At 39.9% G+C, this 15,479-nt stretch overlaps 1 protein-coding gene across 2 annotated transcripts in view; it reads left to right on the plus strand.

The window, feature by feature from the left end:
* The window catches only part of LOC109044298 (uncharacterized), an 81,122-nt gene that overhangs the window by 34,454 nt on the left and 31,189 nt on the right, over positions 1–15,479 (plus strand). For both annotated transcript variants that reach the window (XM_019061943.2, XM_019061944.2), the window contains exon 2: positions 5,035–5,117. The gene's annotated coding sequence lies outside the window, so the exon portion shown is untranslated. The remainder of the gene's footprint in view (positions 1–5,034; positions 5,118–15,479) is intronic.

Consider the following 15,479-nt stretch of genomic DNA (forward strand, 5'->3'; position numbering starts at 1 on the left):
TCGGCAAAGCGTCTTATGGATAGTCCATCTCTCCGCTCGGACGTCAGAACACTAAAATTAAAACAAACGGACATAAAGGGCTTAACTTTCGCTGCAGCTTCCCATTCCGTTCTCTGTTGACCTATGCATTCGTAGGGGTAACGCAAGAGAATAAAAGAATCCCTGGATCCTCCGCCGATTCCGGCCAATGATTTATTTCAGCCTGGAACTTTCACTGGACTTGATTTCGAAGAGAAAAAAAGTATCAGCTTCGAGGAAGGATGAAATACGGACTCTGGTCAACTCTCGGCTTGAACTTGGGCTGCACTCCTGTGCTGAGGAAAAACATCGTATGAGCCTTCAGGCGTTGCCAAATCACCCTCGATAAATCACGAATTTTTTGGCAAATTTGTAAATATTTACCCGCGAATTTTTCGGAGGGTTTCGCTCATAATTTGATCTAAAATGCCTGAGAATTTCAAGGAAAATTACTCATAAAGTTCTTCAAAAATGAATATTTCCTAAGGGGCAATTTGGCAACATTCGAATGCTCATACGGTGTTTTTCCTGAGGATGGCAGTGCAGTGGGTAGGCGAGCCGCCGTCTCGCACCATAAATAGACCATTTCAACAGGAGTCCTCCTTTCGATTTTATTCAGCTCACAAGCTGTCCGCAGCAGCAAGCGGACAAGTTGGAATCGATGCTGGTGATAATGTGACCTGCGTTTGGAGCAACAACTTCTCTATAGGCTCGACGCCTATCAATCGTCTCTACTCGCGTTTGTCGAATATAATTTTTTCTCTTCACTTTTACTCGATTATTTATACCAACTTGTCGGAGATAAGAGAACCCGCATCCTTAAATAGTCATCAACTTGTAACGAGGGAAATAAATAAAGCGGTGTATGTAGCTTCACAGGGAATCCAAGTGCAATGAAGAATTCAACTTAGTTTAATAAACCGTGAAACAACAGAAACAAATGGACCACTAGACAGGGTACGAATTTAAGCGATCTGATACATGTCTCTTAACCAGAATTTCACGTAGAAAACGATTCACACAACAAAAATTACTGAAACCAATTCCTAACAAAGATATTAACGTTTTTATTACACATTGGTTACGAGGAATTTGAACTGCCCGCTTACAAGAAACTCAAAGCTCTATGTGAGTCAAATCGCCCACTACAACGGTTTCAGCAAGCTTCTCAATCGAGCAATGTTCATTTCCCACCATGTGTTGTTCAAACTATTAGCAATTTGCTATAACTGAGCCAAAGCGTCAAGATTGAGGTTGTCAGATTTTTATATCGCAGAGACTGTCATGATAACGTTTATCGCGCGATGTGAATCACGTAGAGCATTGAGTTTTCATGAGCGAGTGGTTTGAATGCACGCATCAAGAATCATTAAATATCTTCGTAAGGAGTTAATTTTGGTAATTTTCGTTGTGTGCATCGTGTTTTACGTAAAATTTTGGTTAAGAAACATGCATCAGAATGCTGAAATTCGTACCTTATCTAGTGGTCCATTCTTTGGAGCCAAAGGTTAATGTATTAATAAACACATGGATGAGATTTGAATTTTTCCATAGAGTGGCTGCGGGCTGCCGTTAGGAGGATGAGGGAACAGGAAAAATCTTTTAGAGATTTTGCGTTCATCTTTTTTGTTGTGTGTGTTTTGAAAAATTGAACGCAACATGTCTCTGAATGTTCCCATTTTGAATGAGGGTTCACCCTTCAATGTACTAATGAAAGAACCGATTAATAATTCCTTCCTTAAAAAAACTATAATGTTTGTAGGAGTATTCTCTGGTGGTTGTATGTGATAAGCCAGAAAGACGTAAAATATTTTATCTAAAAAATACGACTTTTTCCAAATTTTCGGTCAACAGTAGTATCCGGAAGTTTAATGCATGGTGTCATCACAGTCATAAGTGTGTTTCAGCAATTATATCAATTAAGGGCGGAAAGGTCATCATTATTTGGATTGAAATTGATAAAATTAAAACCCATTACAGCGATTAAACCAAAGTTTAATCCAAAAACTCAAAACTCTTTTAAAAGTTACCGCACGGGCATCGATCGATCACCAAATACGACTCGATCGTTGCTCATAAACAGACAATGACGCTTCTTGGCGTACTTCGCATATTTCTTGTATGAGCAATCTATGGAGCTGACTTTTCTTCAGAAGTTTCGTTGCTTTGAAAAAAGGGGTCACGAGCACATAGGTACATGATTAGAGTCAAACGATGAAGAGATGAGGATGAATTAAGGAAATTGCCGATTCATTCTTTGAAATTGAGCTGAAATAAGATAGTCTCTTTCAAGCTGGTGAAATCAAAACTAGCCTCATTCATATTTGGGAATGGTTCATTAACAAATTAAATCTGAGACAGCTGGCAGGGTCACCTTGGCGTATATGCAGACGTAGAGAAATTAGTCTCGTCCGATATTTTACTTACAAAATCATTACCTTGAGTCTCAGTTGTTAAAATCTGTAAAAATTACACTGCAACATTTCAATATAGGATCGGCTGAATTTTGTACCCCCCGCCCAATCTATTAAGAAGCAAATTTTGAATTAAGGACCTATCTAATGGTTGAGGAAAATGCTTGTGTTACTGTGTTACTTTTTGATTAAAATGGAAACGGAAAAACAACAACAAAGTTTATTTTGAAATAAATATCGTTGATTTCCACACACAGGAACACTGGAACTATCGAAAACCCCAGAATCAACCAAAAGCTTGAGTTATTTTGTGTTTTTTTCTCTATACCAATTACATTTCAGCATTATTTTTCACTTGGCACAACAGCACAAGGCAGCAACAGCTGAACATGAAATTATGAGATATTCATTATACATATAAAAAAAATACGCGATAAAGGGTCTTAATTTTCTTATCGTTTATTTACCTCCTTTTACCTCTGTGTAAAATAATAGCTACTTACATGAATTAGTTTCCAGGTCAAAGGTTTTGGGGACATGAGGATCCTGTCGGAACATAGATTTCAAATGAAGAGCCAAATCTCCAAACCGGTGCTCAATGCACCATTCTTTAGACACTAGAGGGGGTCTTTCTCAAGACGCTGGTTCACTTTCCTTACAAAAAATTCCACGAATCGCACAGTCGCCAGATTTCAAAGACACGCATCTCCCCCTGCTTTAGCGAAGTCCTTCTGTGTCCCTATTCCAACTTTTTTTAATGTCAGATCATGCATTTCTCTTCCCTTTTTAAGTGCGGAATCATTATTCTTTTCGGTATCCAATAGTGCTCATAGCGTCTCTGCTGCGTAAGGTCTTCTTAATTTTTTCTGTCGAATCGGTACCCGCAAAAATTGAATTTAATCAAACTTGCATTAGACATAATGGGATCGTTAGCGGGAATTTACCACCATAAACCATTGTCGGCACTTATATCAATAAATTAATGGTGGGTAACCATGAGCGTCCACCCGCGATCAAAATGCTCTGTTTGAACCTTGGATCACCAGTTTGCAAATTGCAGCAAATGTATGTGAAGATCAAGGCAAAACTGCAAGGGCGTTTGCTGCTTAGTGAACACAGAATTTTGTCATAATTACTTTCCCTATCGTAATTACCTGAAAATTATATTTATAAGTAGCCCGGGATCCTCTGATGCTGCTGACCAACATTACCTTTGTTATATCGTGGTTTTGGCGGAATGTTCCTCCTTGGAGCGAATGTATGAGTGAGTATTCGTCAGTGCAAGGTGTCACCATTCGGCAGATTTCAAATGAAGGACTGAATCTCCAAACCGGTGCTCAATGCACCATTATCTGATTGCAGATGATGAATTTATGAACGTTAAAATAAAGTTGGCATCGTTTTGTAATTTTCCGTTTCCCGGCGCTGGCGCTACCAGCACTGCGCCTTGGGTAGCCGCTCCGCGCCGCACAGTGGATTGAGTTAATCAGAGAGGTCGGACAAAATTTGGAAACTTTAAAAGCTCATAACTCCGTTTATAAAAAATTTTGCGGTTCCATAAGTGAATATTTTGGTTTCTTCGTACAATTTTCTTCTATGAACACCCATTGAAATTTAAATTGTGACGAAGTAAACATCATCATTTGCAGTTTTAGTCAAAAATTTCTTGTCCGACCTCTCTAATTGACTCGATCCAGTGTGCGCCGGCCGCTGCCCGCGAGACTGCATACTATCTCGTAGTGAAGAGATTCATTGATACATCTTAATTCTGAAAGAAAGACGGCAAATGATATTCATGGCAGTGCATAATAAAATATTCATCACTCCTGTAGTCCATTTGCTACTTTCCTCCAAGGATAATAATAACAATTTAAGTGGCAAATGTATCTTACATGTTTACAGTATAGCTTGGATATAGTGCGAACGCCAGATTTCCGAGGTGATTTTTGGGAGGACGATTTTTTTTCACCCAATTTAAGCTCGGCGGGCAGTGAAACGCGCATAACACTTCTTTACGAGATGTGAGCACACATTACTAAAGCGCAAAGAGCTTTAGGTATCAAATTCAACTTTACGCGCACTTTTTTGCATTTTAAGTCGACACGGAATTGAATTTCATTCAAATAGTATGAAAAACTGCAAGAATTAATTGCCCTCTAGAAATCTCTTTGGAAAAAATCCAATTGCACTCCTGAAATTCCGAAGTCGAGCTAGGCACAAGGAGTAAAAACACTTCAAAGTCCCAGAGAGACATCATCCGGATTTCCGATTAGCCATTGAGATTAACCCTGTACTGCCGTGCGATAGCGAAGAGAGCAGTAAGTGCATGCTAGGATGAACCTCGAGACTCATAAAAGCATATGCTAACCATGGCTCATGCAAAAATTGACTTACTGCTCTCTTCGCTTTCATGGCAGTACACCCTGGCAGGACTAGGCATACGGATTCGGACTGGGCTGGTGTCCATCCAAAATCACGAGTAATGTCATTTGACATACCTCTCTGGGCATGAGCTCTTGAGCGGTTTTTCTGTGTATATTGAAGGCATTTCACATAATATAAATATGGTTTTACTTATCGTGTGGATTCTCTTTTGTTCCAGATGAGAGCTGACAATGCCTTGAAGTAACGCGGAACGCCAACTTGGATGCTCGGTTTGAGAGCATTTTCTGTTTGACACACAAGGTGAGATCAATTCGTCAAATTTCTAAATACTAAAGGCCTTTTACCAAACATCTGAATACGCGATCAAATTCCGCACCAATTCTGATCAAAGTAGACCAGCTAATGACTGATGGTCACCATGCAGCAGTCCTCTTCGATCAAAATTGGACGGGCCGTCAAATTTTGATAAGAATTGAGTGCCATTTCCTGTCGCACGAAACATTAAATTTTTATTTTAAAAGTAAGCAAAGTTATGATTTTCAGATTGATGACTCCCGACACTTTGATGGTAATTGGTTCGGGAATTTGATCGTGTATCGAGGACTTAAAATCTTGAAGTTCGGAGTGAATCTCACGCCTGAGTTCACTCCGCAAAGAGAGTAGATTCCACTTTGTACTCACATTCGTCGGGGATTCTGCCGGATAATTATTGAAATTGATAAACAAAACTATGGACAAAGAAGACAAAAAAGGGAAACTCGAACGATCCTAGTGGTGGAAGTGGGAGGTTGCAATGGAAAAAGGAGCTACGAGTAACAGACTAAGTAATCCACTAACCAGCGGACCGATTATTGAAACTGATAGATAAAGCAATAGACAAAGACGACAAAAGGGATTTGGAGGGATCCTATTGGTGGAAACGGGTTGTTGCAATGGACAAAGGAGGTAGGTAATCGACTAAGTAACGGCAACCCACGAGAAACCCGACAGTTAGTCTATCATTTTCCCCTTAGTCGATGAGAACCACCCATTTCAACCAATAGAATTGCTTTATACCCCCTATGTCATCTTTGTCTATCGCTTTGTCTATCAGTTTCAATAATCGCCCCGCGATGGATCCTTTAGTCATTCTATCATTTTCCTCGCTAGCCTATAAAAACTAACCATTTCAAGCAAGAGGATCGCTGCTTTTTTCCTTTGTCTTCTTTGTATATAGATTTGTCCATAAATTCCAAGAATCATTCCGCTGGGAATATGAATACTTCTTTCCACGTTCTAATGAGTTGCTTGAAATGCAGCCGGTTTTCTCCAGCTTGGCGTAGACTTGTATTGTTCAGGCAGGCTTTATTTACTTAAGGTTCAAACTCTCGAGGTTTAAATGATTCTTATTCATTTTTGTCAATCTGTTAACCACAGCAGCAAGTATTCATAAAAGCACGATTCTATGACACTCAAAAGTAACTGGTCCATGCCAAAAAAATAGAGAATTTTTCTTAAAAAAGAAAAATAATATTAAAAAACACGTAATTTTAATTATATAAAATAGACAGAAATACAAATGCGGCGTGAAAAGAGATTTTGAAACGCTGCCACGGTGATAAGTGCTCTCGCATTCGCGCCATCCATACAAGAGCGCAGTAGTTAATGGTCCGGATCAGCTTATCTATAGTGCTTCATCAGATGTGAACCACACAGGCTGTGTGGTTATTTTAATTTTCCGGTGGGGTTTTGAGTGATGTCGGCGCTGTCGTCGGGGGATTGTTTTAAATCACTTCCTCCCGAGCCCGACGGAATCCAAATCTCAGGAGAGTGCTTCTCGAGATTTTCGTGGCATATTGTATGAGGACATATAATATGCCACGGCATATTATCGGCTCAAGCCTCGCTCACCGATGAAATCCCACGCGCGCGCAAGGCGCTCTCGCACCAACAGCCGACTGTCGTGTTAAGGAAGAACATCGTATGCACGCTCGAATATATTATTCCCAGATTTCCATCCATGAAACATCTTTTTTTCAGAAAACACTGGAAAAAAAACACATTGGATCTAGAGTCCAGACTCTTAAAAACATTGACAAGAAAAAATACTCTTGATTTAATCAGATTTAAGCTTAAATCGAAAGGAAATCGGCTCAAATTAAGAGGCTTGGTTCTTGATTTAAGCAAAAATCCGATTGAATCAAGAGTATTTTTTCTTGTCGATGTTTTTAAGAGTCTGAACTCTAAATCCAATGTGTTTTTTTCCCCCCAGTGAATACCTATATGAATATTTTTCCGTGAAATTTTAAAAGACGTCGAACTAAATTGCCAAGGAAGTTCCTCCAAAAGTTTGAAGGAAAAACTTAAAAAATTCTAAAGAACATTTAAATTTTTTACGTAAACATTTGGCAACGTTCAAATTTTCAGACGATCTTTATACTCAAGACGGCAGCAACTGTATTATTTCTAAAGCAGTTCTTTAAGAAAGGTTCTGTACATCTCTGTCTCGCAATTTATAACCATGAACATCAAAGGCCCATTGTTTATTTTTCTTCGGCGAGATATAAGCTCTGCATAGTAATAGTCGAATTACCAGAAATTCAATGAGCCCTGGCATCCTACGTGATCAACGAGAGCCAGGGTTCATGAGTTTTTGGACTTACTTTCGTTGACCAGAAACCGATTCAATTTGAATCAGTGAGAACGAGTCGCCAACTCGGTAACTCGAAAATACTCAATTTTCATTAAAAAAGACGCTCCTTTTTCTGGAAGTTCATTTAATTTAACGCATTCATTTCAACTTGGACCTTTGGAGTGTCCTCAAGTACTTGTCTTTCGGCACCAAAAATCTTTTTTTTTTATAAAAACTTCTACACCTACTGTGCATTTTTGTGTGCGTCTTGATCTTTTTATCTTTTCGAGTTGGTGCGTTTTCGTTCTCACCGACTCAATTTCTCAAGGTTGCTACGGTCACGGAATACCGGAAAAACCGAAAAATTTCAGGGAATTGCAAAAAGTCAGGGAGACCCTAGAAATATCAGGGGAAGTGACGTAAATGTCGGGAAAGATTGCCAAGCCATCTATATTTCCTTTCTCGAATGGGTTTGACGTTTTGAACAACAAATAGTGTCTGAAAACTATTTCAAGTCATGTCTTTTTGAGCATCTGCTATATATCCTATAATGGGAATGTTGCATGTGTGAGGAATTTGCAATTTGACTGTTGATTCTCATGTAAAAGTTCGCAAGAAACGCGATGGTGCCACTGGTTTTCTCTGAAATCAACTCCCAAGCTCCAAAAAGCTTTCAAGTTGAGGCCAAAATGGAGGGGATATCCCGCGCTATCCTGAGAGTCCACCTCTACATCAAGACAAACTTTCCATGCAAAGATAGGAGAGGTGGACTCTCAGGATAGCGTGGGATAGGGATATCCCCTCCATTTTGGCCTCACTTTGAGAGCTTTTTTTGAGCTTGGGAGTTAATTTCAGAGAAAATCAGTGGCCACATCGTGTTTCTCGCGAAATTTTACATAAGAATCAATAGTCAAATCGCAAATTCCTCAAACATGCAACATCTCCATTTTAAATCTCTTCGTAAGGAGTTAATTCCGGTAATTTTCGTTGTGCGTATCGTGTTCTACGTGAAATTTTGGTTGGGCAACATGTATCAGAATGCTGAAATTTGTACCTTGTCTAGTGGTCCATTGGGATTCTATATTGGGAATATAGGACTACTTTATGGAAAATTTTGTGGAATGAAGTAGAATCGTGAAACTGTTCTCTCGCGACCTCTTGATTAAATTATGACCTCAGGATAGAATTATTAAAGCTAGGAAAAATCAATGGCAAAACAAGATCAAAGGAGATATGGAAGGATCTCAGATATTGAACGATGATATAGCAGGCACCGCTGTCTTGAAAGCAAACTATTTTATTTCAAAGTCTCAATGGATTTTTCCGTCAACTTTTTCCGTTATCTGTAAGTGGAAAATAAATTTTTCCTAGAAAGTTTCCGCGAGGATCCTCTGTTTAATTCGTCTCCCAGCTGCATTGCATGAAAATTTAATACTATTTAAACGAAACATGCGGCGGGATGTGCAATTTTAAGAAAGGAACTTATCAGAGAGATCAAGAGATGCAAAGATAGATTCTTTTATCGCATGCACGGAAGTTCTGCCCCGCCATGCTCATGCCGCGATCGGTCATTGCTCATAAACGGCCGGGAATAGACGCACGAAGCCTCAACGTCTGAATACCACTATTCTAACCCCCGAGTTGCCCGTATTGCATACCCTCTAAATTGAAGGCGTTTTCCGTCAACCAAACGCTGGACGAATAACGATTAGGGGAATGCAAGTAAATTCATTTTCCGTCACATCGTGTGTATTATTTCGGCTCTCGAAGTCAGTAATCTCGCCTAACCCAAATCGACGACAATAATGAACGCTGATGAATGTACTATCGAAATTAATTCGTTTCGGCACACCTATGAAGTTTTAGTTTTTACACCGAAAAAAAAGTGAAGTTGATTTAGCATTCTAAATGTAAAAAAGTGTAGGAGAACTTATAAAATGCTGAATTACCTACTACAGCAGTTACTTTAGCAATGCAAATATGTAAAACTATAACCACCGTGCCGGGTAATTCAGTATTTCATAAGTTCTCACACACTTTTTTTACATCCCAAATTCACTTTTTTCGTTATTGTTGAAAGTTAAGTTCGGTTTTCGTAAATTGAAAAATTGTTGTAGATATAGCATGTATGTTGCCTGTTGCGCTGACAGTTCCCTTCGCGCTACGCCGACCGGCAAACTATCGAAAGAATTAGTCCATACAAATCTCTGTTTCGAGCCGGACCCGGTAGTGCGCCCATATCAGTGCGCGCGCCGCGCCGGTTCGTTGAAACCAGTCTCTTGCTTGCACGCGGAACTACTGAATATTATGCAAATGCTCCTAAGGGCCGATTTTATCTCCCCGTGTCAAGACGGTGTCAGAGCCGTATCAGCGTCTGACACCGGTGTTGGCTCAAACCTCGATTTTATGTCGATTTTCGCTGCGTGTCAAACCCGTGTTTGGGGGTGCGCGTCGGTGTTTGGCTGACACGCCTCCGGAGCTGTGTTCCAGGCCTTGACACCGGTGTTTAGCTGATCCCGGGTGGGTTCACGACAAAGAATTGCATCGCGGCTCTGCTCGGTGCTAGACAAGTCTGATCTGAACGTGTTCCAGCCAAGTTTCAGAGTGAAGATTTAAAGATTTTTGGAATTGTTTTGTAATGAGCTGATAGGAATTTGTACGCTCTTATAAAAAGGTCGTATAAAATTTTCCCCTAAAGTCAAGGGTTTAAAAGAAAAATGAGTAAAAAGGTCACTGATCATACGAATTTTTGTCTCCACCCTTTTTACCTAAAACCCTTATTTTTGGTCTCAAAAATTATTTTTTCGAAAATTTTGTGTAATCAACCGATAGGAAATTTTACGGCCTTCATAAAAGGTCCTATAACATTTTCCTCTAAGATTGAAATGTTTAAAGGAAAATGAGGAAAATGGTCGCTGATCGTGAGAATTTTAGCCGCGGCTTTTTTTAAACCCATCTTTTTTGTCACAAGAATTTTTTGTTTTGTAATTTTTTTGAAATGAACCGATAGAAAATTTTACGGCCTTTGCAAAAGGTCCCATTTTCCTCTAATATTGAAAGGTTTCAAGGAAAATGAGAAACTACGCAAAACTAACATCACGCCCAAGCAAGGCATAAGGAAGTATACGTGATTAACCTCAAACCCACGTAAACCATAGTAAACACGGTTGATAATAATGACACGAACTAACCTCAAACCTCAACAAACCCAGCAGAAACGATGTGAACAAACACGATTTTCCAACGAAACCTCGAATTTACGCAGGAAGGTCTTTAGCGAGAGCGTGTCCTGTGACACAGGCTGAATTCGGGGAGTTAAAATCGGTCTTGGTGTCAGCGGCCGTGTCAAGCTAAAACGGGTGTTACCTGACACCGGAATTAGCGCCGTCCTGACACAGAGAGATAAAATCGGCCCTAAAAGATATGCTCGCACCGCTAACCTGTGTCTGCACCCATATGATGAAATTTCTATCCATAAATTTCATTCGTTTAAAATATAACTTATTTTCTTGTTTTTATCTCTTTATTTCTCCTCTTTGCTTTTTTTGGATTCGCTATGAAGGCACAGGCGTATCTCTCTTACTATATCGTCCCTAAGGCATTTCAAGATCACAAAAGTAATTCAATTTTCTATTCTTTTTTACGTGGTAATGGCATTGCAATTTCTGTCCAAAATACTTTTTTTGGACTGAATTTTGCTAAGTTTTTGTGTGGTCAGGAGAAAATTCAATCATTGAAACTTTCAGATAGAGACTCCCAATAATTACCTCGTAAAAATACAATTTAGGGGTGAGAATAACGCAATGGTGGGTGCAGTTCGCTCTTCCGTCTGTGAAGCGTCAAGACAGTGGCGTAACGGACTTCCGCTGGGCCCCCCCGCAAAATTTTTTCTAGGCCCCCCCATGTCGATAAAATTCCAAAATTATCCCCCCCTCCCACCCCTTTCCATTTTTTGGCCCGAGGCATCCCAAATCATGGACTTGGACTGCCTCACCCCTCACCGTCTCAGATCCCGTACCCGATTATATGGGACCCCTAAAGGATCAAGGATCTAAAGGGTGGCGGGGGCCCAGCCCAGGCCCAAGGATTATTGGATCTCCCAAAGCCCGAAATACGAAAAGTGATAAAAAAAGGAAAACAATTTAGTAATCACTGAGTGGACATTGGAAGGCAGGGGCCCTCCAGCAAATAAAAAGTTCGGAACAGTCCGAAAGAAGTATGAAAAACCCCGAGCTAACAATAAAAATCGGAGGAAGAAGCCCCATCTCGGTAAGTAAATGCCCAAAGTTTGAAACCTAAGCTAAGCATCAAAGATAGAGAGAGAAAAAAGAAATTTTGGCGGCCGAGGGCCCCCTTGGCGCCTGGGCCCCCCTGCATAGCAGGGTCTGCGGGGGCGCTCGTTACGCCACTGAACACTTGACGGTCAAGAGACAAGTCTGCTTAGATTGTAAAAGCAGGGGTCACGAAACGTGGTCGGAAACGATGTCATGTCAACATCCAAAAGATGAAAATAACGTCCCAACAAGGAGAATGTAACTTTAGGCGGGGGCTCAAGTTCAAGTCCGCGCACGGATCACCGAAAATCCCGGCACGTATGAAAGAAAGTTCAGGAACCAGCTCACGCTTTCAGGACGGTCGCGTCGGGCCCGGTCGTATGCTGATTACTGCTGGGCGCGGCGCTGCGCGGTGCGGCAGTGGTTAGACAATGACCCTATCGGCGGCGGCGTAGAAGCCCGAAAATAATTGGTGTCAGACGCATACAAATGACTGAAATGAGTGACAAGAGGCGGATGATAGCCTGTCGATTCCACATTAACATCCCTGATCGCGTCCGCGAGATCCGGTCCATTGTTGCTAAAATGTTCCGACAATCCGATTTTCCCGGACGGTTCAACGACTTTCAGTGAACATGCTCGGGATAGACGCTATTAGTGGCGACGTCATCATAGGGATTCTCCATTATATCGGATTGAATCCAAACATTAACATCGGTATAACCTCTTTTAATGCTACCAATGCGAAAAATCGATTTACATCGCTTTTCTGTGACGTTGCACTAATAGCGTCTATAGACTGTATTCGATAGTGGTTCCATGTATCGTTTGCTTCAAAACCATAGAACATTGTCTCAAACGAAAATTTTAGGATTCAAGTCGGAAAAGCTAAAAATGAGAAAATTCCCGACAATTTCACTTTTCATTGGCATCTGGTACCAAGAGAATAAAAAATCTATCACAAAAGACCTGTTCCTTCAGATTTCTAGATTGAGTTCGTGAGCTGCGTTTACATGTTGAACCAATCGATATCGATACAATCTCACCTGTTTGATGAATCGAATACGATCTTGTGAAGCCGATCCTCATTTCTGGTTTTCGGGGTTCACCAAACGGACGGTTGGTGGTCATCGGGGTCATTATTCGGACTTCATCTGTATCTTCTGAAATGCCAGGGACCTGTGGTGAATCTGGCGGAAAACTCCGCGATAGGTCCGCACTCACCAGCAGGCTGATTATTGAAATTGATGATTCATTTTCGATCCACCTAACAGCTCCATCCTCAAAAGTATGATTTTTTTCTATAGAAATTTGGCAACCATGTTGCTGCAGACGCACTGCGGATTGAAATTAAAAGACTGCATCTTTAAAAATGAAAGGCGAATCATCTGATCATTCACTTCAAGCCGCTCGTTTGAATCACAAGTAAAGCTCCTCGCGACTAGTTTACATGCACTGCACGGTGCACATGCATCGGTAATTTTCGATTGTATCTTGGAACAATTGATAAGTCGGATGTGCGTATCTTTGATGTAACCTCTTGTCAGTCGTTTGGGTTGTTGCTACGGAACATGAACTTTTTAATAAGTGTCGTACACGGAGGAAAGCTAAAGATCGAACTTTGGTTCAAATGGATCGTCAAAGTTTTCGATCATCGCGATCTAAGTTTTTGTTTTCAGAAACCAAACTCCGATTTAGCTAACTGGTCTTCGGTAAAAATTAATAGTCTATGATAAGGATGACATTTTTTTATGGAACATGAACTTTTTTAATAAGTGTCGTACACGGAGAAAAGATATAAAGATCGAACTTTGGTTCATATGGATCGTCAAAGTTTTCGATCATCGCGATCGAAGTTTCTGTTTTCAGAAACCAAATTTCGGTTTAGCTAACCGGTCTTCGGTAAAAATTACTACTCTATAGAACGGATAAACTTTTTTTTGTTAACTGAATCAAATTTGTTTTTTTTGATCGCCGAAAGCAAGATTTGAGGCCATTGAAGATTGTCGCCTGGTCAGGACTCGATCCTGAAACTTATGGGGCAGTATTAAATTGCCATATAACCACGGTTAAAAAACTTTTTTTCTTTTTTTTTTATTATCCACAGCTCGTCAACTTCCATAGAACACGCTCGTCGGTATGTTTACTACACCATTTCATTCGGTAACGTGCCTGGTGATTCTACCCACTAATAGGAGTCATTTATACCTTTCTATCACCACTCACATAATGAAGATAAAGAGTCAGAGCCACGGAGACAACTTGACAAGTCAATTTAAATATTTGTCAGGCGAACGAATAGAGCAGAATCTTGATGTGAGATGGTAGCTGAACTCCCTAAATATGTGAAATTTGATCAATCAAAATGTTGTAGCAGCTCGTCCTGGTTACTTTAATGAGCTCCGAACGTTCTTCGTATGGAAATCGGAGTTTCCTATGTTGCTGAATCATCATGACAACAATTTTCGTATGTCTTTATTAGCAAATACACATATCGACGATGAAACTACCAAACCACGTATCTCGTTTGCGGTGTTTAAAAATCTACTCTCACATTTTATTTTTTGGAAGTAGACCAAATCAATATCATTCCTTGAAATTTTCACAGAATTTTCTCCGCGCGAAGAGGAAAAATCACAGAAATTTTCAAGACTGGACGTTAAATAGTTTTTCATTTAAAAAATAAAGTATGACAGGAAGTCTGCGACGTCGCAAACCGAGATACGTGGTTTGGTAGTTTCACCGTCGATATTTATCTTCACATTTTGTGGAAAATGACCGACACTGAGGAAAAATGAAGATGATAGCTGATTCTTGGTGATTATTCAAGTTGGGATCCGCACTTTACAGGATACTCTAACGTTTGTGTTTAACATTTTGCGTCATATTTTACGTGAATATGCACAGAAAACTTTATGAATAAATGAATTACAAGACGAATGAAGGTCTGTAGATTTTTCTCTCTCTTCGTGGAGCAAAATGTGCTGTTATGTCAGTTTTCAAACTCACTGCAAAACGTAAGAAAGGTAGAAAAAATTAAGCCTTATAAAATGCATACTGGAAAAAAAAACACACACACATTGGATCTAGAGTCCAGACTCTTAAAAACATCGGCAAGAAAAAATATTCTTGATTCAATCAGATTTAAGCTTAAATCAAGAACCAAGCCTCTTAATTTGAGCGGATTTCCTTTTGATTTAAGCTTAAATCTGATTGAATCAAAGAGTCCTTTTTCTTGTCAATGTTTTCAAGAGTCTGGACTCTAGATCCAATGTGTTTTTTCCAGTGCGACTGATGTAAAAAAACATTATTTCTCTCCTAATTTGTTGGTCAAAATCAAAATCTTTAATTTGGACTTTTTTCATAGCTGCCTATTTTAGAAAGTCTCCTTTCCATTTTCCTTTAACATTGCACTGCGCTGCGACCCTGCAAACCGGAGCAACGAGTCGTGAGCTCTTTGAACTTTGAGAATGGCACGTTGGCTCTTAGCCAAAATATCTCCACACATATTTAGAGAGAGGACGCTCGAAAAAAATTGAAAGGTTTTTCTCACATCCGCATATCATCTCGATCCTGAAACAAAATTGCGCAACCCAAATCGATTGACCGTGACGGTTTATGTCATATGTAAAGGCCCTGAGAGAATCTCCTAACCAGCGATAATAATTCAATTACTGCATTAATATTTCTACATTTAATTATCTTTCTTTTCTTTTACATTTTTTTTGGACCGAAACGAAAATTCTCTCTGACCATTAATATGTATCACTCAACCGA

The sequence above is a fragment of the Bemisia tabaci genome, chromosome 3 (genome assembly GCF_918797505.1).
Source record: "Bemisia tabaci chromosome 3, PGI_BMITA_v3".
NCBI classification, from domain to species: Eukaryota; Metazoa; Arthropoda; class Insecta; order Hemiptera; family Aleyrodidae; genus Bemisia; species Bemisia tabaci.